General features: G+C 40.4%; 1 pseudogene; it reads right to left on the bottom strand.

Moving 5' to 3' along the window:
• Positions 1 to 3411: 3411 nt before the first annotated feature.
• On the bottom strand, positions 3412 to 5568 carry LOC123484175 (annotated as a pseudogene).
• Between the last annotated feature and the right edge of the window lie 305 nt (positions 5569 to 5873).

Below are 5873 nucleotides of genomic sequence, written 5' to 3'. Positions count from 1 at the left end.
CAGAGAGCAGCTTCACTCCTGAATCCTTCAGGTCATTGTTACTCAGATCCAGCTCTCTCAGGTGTGAGGGGTTTGACATCAGAGCTGAGACCAGAGAAGCACAGCCTTTCTCTCTGACTCGACAGTGTGACAGCCTGCAAAGAGTCAAATCATATTAAAACCACACTGCTATTCTTTGGTGTTGAAAATAGTGGCAATATATTTTTTCAACATATTCAGATACATCAGTGTCCTGAAACCTGACATATCTATTCATAAATTAATGTATCATTATTTGAAATTATCAAATTATTGTGTGTAGAGAGAAAAATGTATTATTCAAATATTTGAGTAGACTGACCAGAGCAGTTTAAAAAGCAGTATCAGTCAAAAGACAGACAGTGAGGTATCAGATTTAGATTGACTTTATGTATCTAGTCCCCCTATTTGAAGAAGTCATAAGTATTTTGACCAATTCACTTACAGTGTATTAAAGTAGTCAAAAGTTTAGTATTTGGTCCCAAACTCGTTGGTTGCATTTGCAGTTTGTTTTGGTTGTGTTTTGGGTTATGTTTTGCCCGATAGTAACTGAATGGTGGATGATGACTGGAGTAATTTTCTGTCTAAGTGAGTAGATAACATGTTTCTAAACACTACTAAATTAATCCTGATGATGCCATGATTAAGAATAATCATGAATGAATCATGAATAATAATGAGTGAGAAAGTTACAGAGGCTACAACAAAACATGCTAACCTCTCACCATTACCAATAACAGAGGGGGTATGATCCTTGTTCCTCTGTAACTTTCTCATTCATCATCATTCACGATTCATTCATGATTATTCATAATCATAGTAGCATCCACATGAATGTAGAAGTGTTCAGAAACATATTCTATTCTTACTGACAATACAAGTGAAGTGACTCCAAAATGACAGGACATTATTCACCATTCAGTTTCTATTGGGAAAAACACAACCAAGACAAACTGCAAATGCATTCAAAAGTTTGTAGATTCACAAGCTTGATGTAATCACTGCAGGCAAAGAATATTCAAAGACCAAACACTAAAACACTAAACATTGGACTAAATTAATTTGTCCAAATACTTATGACTTTTTCAAATGGGAGAACTACATACATTAAATGCTTTCATTTCTAAACAGTAAAACAGGTATGTATGAATACCCTCAAATAAAAAGTGACATTCTGTACTGTTGCCTAATATGAAACAATTTCAAAATCCAAAATGATGGAGCATAGCACCAAATGTAAAACTGTAAGCTTCACTGTCCAAACACATATGGTGTGGACTATGTGTGCCTGGTAAACACATGTGGATCTGGTGAACAGTTATCACTTGTTGACCAACTACAGGAATACTGACCTCAGAGTCTCCAGTTTACAGTGGGGATTCCCCAGGACAGCAGAGAGCAGCTTCACTCCTGAATCCTTCAGGTCATTGTTACTCAGATCCAGCTCTCTCAGGTGTGAGGGGTTTGACTTCAGAGCTGAGATCAGAGAAGCACAGCCTTCCTCTGTGACTAGACAGCCTGACAGCCTGCAAAGAGTCAAATCATATTAAAATGACACTGCTATTCTTTGGTGGTCAAAATAGTGGCAGTATATTTTTTTCAACATATTCAGATATATCAGTGTCCTGAAACCTGACATATCTATTCATAAATGAATGTTTCATTATTAGAAATGACAAATTATCAAAGTATTGCATGTAGATAGAAAAATGTATAGTACAAATATTTGAGTAGACTGACCAGAGCAGTTTAAAAAGCAGTATCAGTCAAAAGACAGACAGTGAGGTATCAGATTTAGATTGACTTTATGTATCTAGTCCCCCATTTGAAGAAGTCAAAAGTATTCTGACCAATTCACTTATAGTGTATTAAAGTAGTCAAAAGTTTAGTATTTGGTCCCAAACTCGTTGGTTGCATTTGCAGTTTGTTTTGGTTGTGTTTTGGGTTATGTTTTGTCCAATAGTAACTGAATGGTGGATGATGACTGGAGTAATTTTCTGTCTAAGTGAGTAGATAACATGTTTCTAAACACTACTAAATTAATCCTGATGATGCAATGTTTAAGAAAAATCATGAATGAATCATGAATAATAATGAGTGAGAGAGTTACAGAGGCTACAACAAAACATGCTAACCTCTCACCATTACCAATAACAGAGGGGGTATGATCCTTGTTCCTCTGTAACTTTCTCATTCATCATCATTCACGATTCATTCATGATTATTCATAATCATAGTAGCATCCACATGAATGTAGAAGTGTTCAGAAACATATTCTATTCTTACTGACAATACAAGTGAAGTGACTCCAAAATGACAGGACATTATTCACCATTCAGTTTCTATTAGGAAAAACATCATCCAAAACACAACCAAGAGAAACTGCAAATGCATTCAACAAGTTTGTAGAATCACAAGCTTGATGTAATCACTGCAGGTAAGGAATATGGGACCAAATACTAAACTTTGGACTAAATTAATTTGTCCAAATACTTATTACTTTTTCAAATGGGAGAACTACATACATTAAGTGCTTTCATTTCTAAACAGTAAAACAGGTATGTATGAATACCCTCAAATAAAAGGTGACATTCTGTACTGTCGCCTAATATGAAACATTATATCTCAAATCCAAAATGCTGGAGCATAGCACCAAATGTAAAACTGTAAGCTTCACTGTCCAAACACATATGGTGTGGACTATGTGTGCCTGGTAAACACATGTGGATCTGGTGAACAGTTATCACTTGTTGACCAACTACAGGAATACTGACCTCAGAGTCTCCAGTTTACAGTGTGGATCCTCCAGTCCAGCAGAGAGCAGCTTCACTCCTGAGTCTCCTGGGTGATTGTTATTCAGATCCAGCTCTCTCAGGTGTGAGGGGTTTGACTTCAGAGCTGAGACCAGAGAAGCACAGCCTTTCTCTGTGACTAGACCGCCTGACAGCCTGCAAAGAGTCAAATCATATTAAAACCACACTGCTATTCTTTGGTGGTCAAAATAGTGGCAGTATATTTTTTCCAACACTTCACAGGATGTGTCTGTGAGTTTACAGCCAGTGAGTCTGTCAACAGAGTAAATACCATGAGGGACAGGTTGTATTAAAATGTTACATTTAGCTTCCCTGCTTCCACTGTTACCCCTACACTAATAATGTGAACACTGTGTATAGATGTCTCAATGCTACAACTTTTCTGATCCGTTTGTATTACAGTTTGTTTAAGTCTTTTCAGCTGATAGAAAGTTTAGTCAGCCAATGAAAATATTGTTGTTCTTACCTACAGTAAAGTTTGGTCTGAGGGATAGTCACATGAGTACTTACAGAGCCAGTCAGCCAATAAAAATGCTGCTGTAACTACAATGTATTTTGGTGTGGGATATTCCATGAATACTTACAGAGCTTTCCTGCAGCGCCTCACAGCTGGGAGCAGTCTCCTACGACCCTCCTCTGATGTCTTGTATACCTTCGGGTCAAACACATCCAGAACCTCCTCTGATATCTGTAGCATGTAGGCCAGTGCTGAACACTGAGAAAGTGTGAGGTTTTTGGATCTCTTCTCTGACCTCAAGTACGCTTGGATTTCCTCCTGTACTGAATGGTCTTTCATCTCTATCAGACAGTGGAAGAGATTGATGCACCTCTCAGGGAGATGTTCTTCCTCTGCATCACCTTAAGGGATCGGATTGTTTTCTGGACGCTGTCTGGACTGCTTTCTGTCTGTGTCACCAGACCTCGTAGGAGTTTCTGATTGGACTCCAGTGACATGCCATGAAGGAAGCGGACAAAGAGGTCCAGGTGTCCGTTCTTGCTCTCCAAGGCTTTACCCACGGTATTCTTCAGCAGCTCATGTAAGGTTAGCTTTTCAAATGCAGCTCTAGACTTTCTCTTGAGGAAGGGCTTCAGTGCATCCATGTTCTTGGTTGTGTAACAATGGTACATGTAGACAGCTGAGAGAAACTCCTGAATGCTCAGATGAACAAAGCAGTACACCACTCTCTGAAATAACACAGACTCTTCTTTAAAGATTTGTGTGCACACTCCTGAGTACACTGAGGCTTCTTTGACATCAATGCCACACTCTTTCAGGTCTTCTTCATAGAACATGAGATTACCCTTCTCCAGATTTTCAAACGCCAGCTTCCCCAGCTTCAGAAGAATTTCCTTATCTGACTCCATGAGCTCCTGTTGATCCATCTCATCTCTTCCATGATACTTCTGGTTCTTCAGGCTGGTCTGAATGAGCAGGAAGTGTACTGACATCTCAGTCAGAGTCGTGGGCATCTCTCTCCTCTTGTCTGTACTCAACATGTGTTCAAGGACTATTGCAGAAATCCAACAGAACACTGGCATGTGGCACATGATGTGGAGGCTCCTTGATGTCTTTATGTGTGAGATGATTCTGCTGGCCAGGTCCTGATCACTGAATCTCTTCCTGAAGTACTCCTCCTTCTGTGGGTCATTGAACCCTCATACCTCTGTCACCTGGTCAACAGACTTAGGGGGGATCTGATTGGTTGCTGCAGGTCTGGAGGTTATCCATAGGAGAGCAGAGGGAAGCAGATTCCCCTTGATGAGGTTTGTCAGCAGAACATCGACAGACGATGTCTGTGTGACATCAGACACCTTTTCATTGTGCTGGAAATCCAATGGAAGTCTGCTTTCATCCAAACCATCAAAGATGAACATAGCTTTACAGGCAGTGAGTTTCTTTGCATTGCCTATGTCTAGTTCTGGGTGGAAGCCATTTAAAAGTCTGAGAAGACTGTACTGGAGATCTTTAATCAAGTTCAGCTCCCGGAAAGGAAGCACAAATATGATATCCACATCTTGGTTCGCCTTCTCTTCAGCCCAGTCTAGGATGAACTTCTGCACAGAGACTGTTTTTCCGATGCCAGCGATGCCCTTCGTCAGCACAGTTCTGATGCTTCTCTCTTGGCCTGGTAAGGGTTTAAAGATGTCATTGCAGTGGATTGCTGTGTCATGTGAGGTTGGCGTCCTGGATGCTGTCTCTAGCTGCCACACCTCATGTTCATTGTTAACCCCTTCACTCTCTCCTTCTGTGATGTAGAGCTCTGTGTAAATCCTGTTGAGGGGAGTTTGGTTCCCTGCTTTTTCCATGCCTTCTATCACACATTCATACCTCCTTTTCAGACTGTCTTTATGGTTTACTATAGCTCTCTGCAGGCTGTCATCCACTACAAGGGAAGAGGGAAAATGATGTGTATCAGAAACATTCATTGACAGGATGAAAAGTGGGCCTTCCACAACTACAGTAACTTCTATTATCTCATAATATTGTAGTTACCTACTGTAAATCATATTAAGGTATTGACTTGGCCCACGTGTGCAAGTGGTCTTACTGTTTTCAGAGCCTCGTGTTTTATTGGGTTGACTCAGGTGCTGTAGTACAGGACGTGTTCTGGATCTCTTTCTACACTGAGGACAGTCATAGTCTCCTGAAGGAGCAGGTTTCTCCCAGTATCTGGTGATGCACTGTCTGCAGAACCTGTGTCCACAGGTGATAGAGACTGGATCCCTCAGCACCTGCTGACACACTGCACACCTGGACTGATCCTCTAACAGAGTAGACCATCCACTACAGAGATAAAGGAGAGAGAGATTGTAGATGTTAATACTGTTCATAGACAGACAGCTGGGAACAGTATACTCTGCTCTCTGAGTGTGGTAGTAGCCTCTGGAATGGATAACATGTCCACAGTGGTATTACTAAACTATATGAACTCAGGTAGTAGAAACATGTCCACAGTGGTATTACTAAACTATATGAACTCAGAAGGTTGTAGAAACATGTCCACAGTGGTATTACTAAACTATATGAACTCAGAAGGTTGT

Source organism: Coregonus clupeaformis, unplaced genomic scaffold, assembly GCF_020615455.1.
Source record: "Coregonus clupeaformis isolate EN_2021a unplaced genomic scaffold, ASM2061545v1 scaf0214, whole genome shotgun sequence".
NCBI classification, from domain to species: domain Eukaryota; kingdom Metazoa; phylum Chordata; class Actinopteri; order Salmoniformes; family Salmonidae; genus Coregonus; species Coregonus clupeaformis.
The sequence above is the reverse complement of the archived record's forward strand: the minus strand, read 5'-3'. Positions and strand labels throughout refer to the sequence as shown.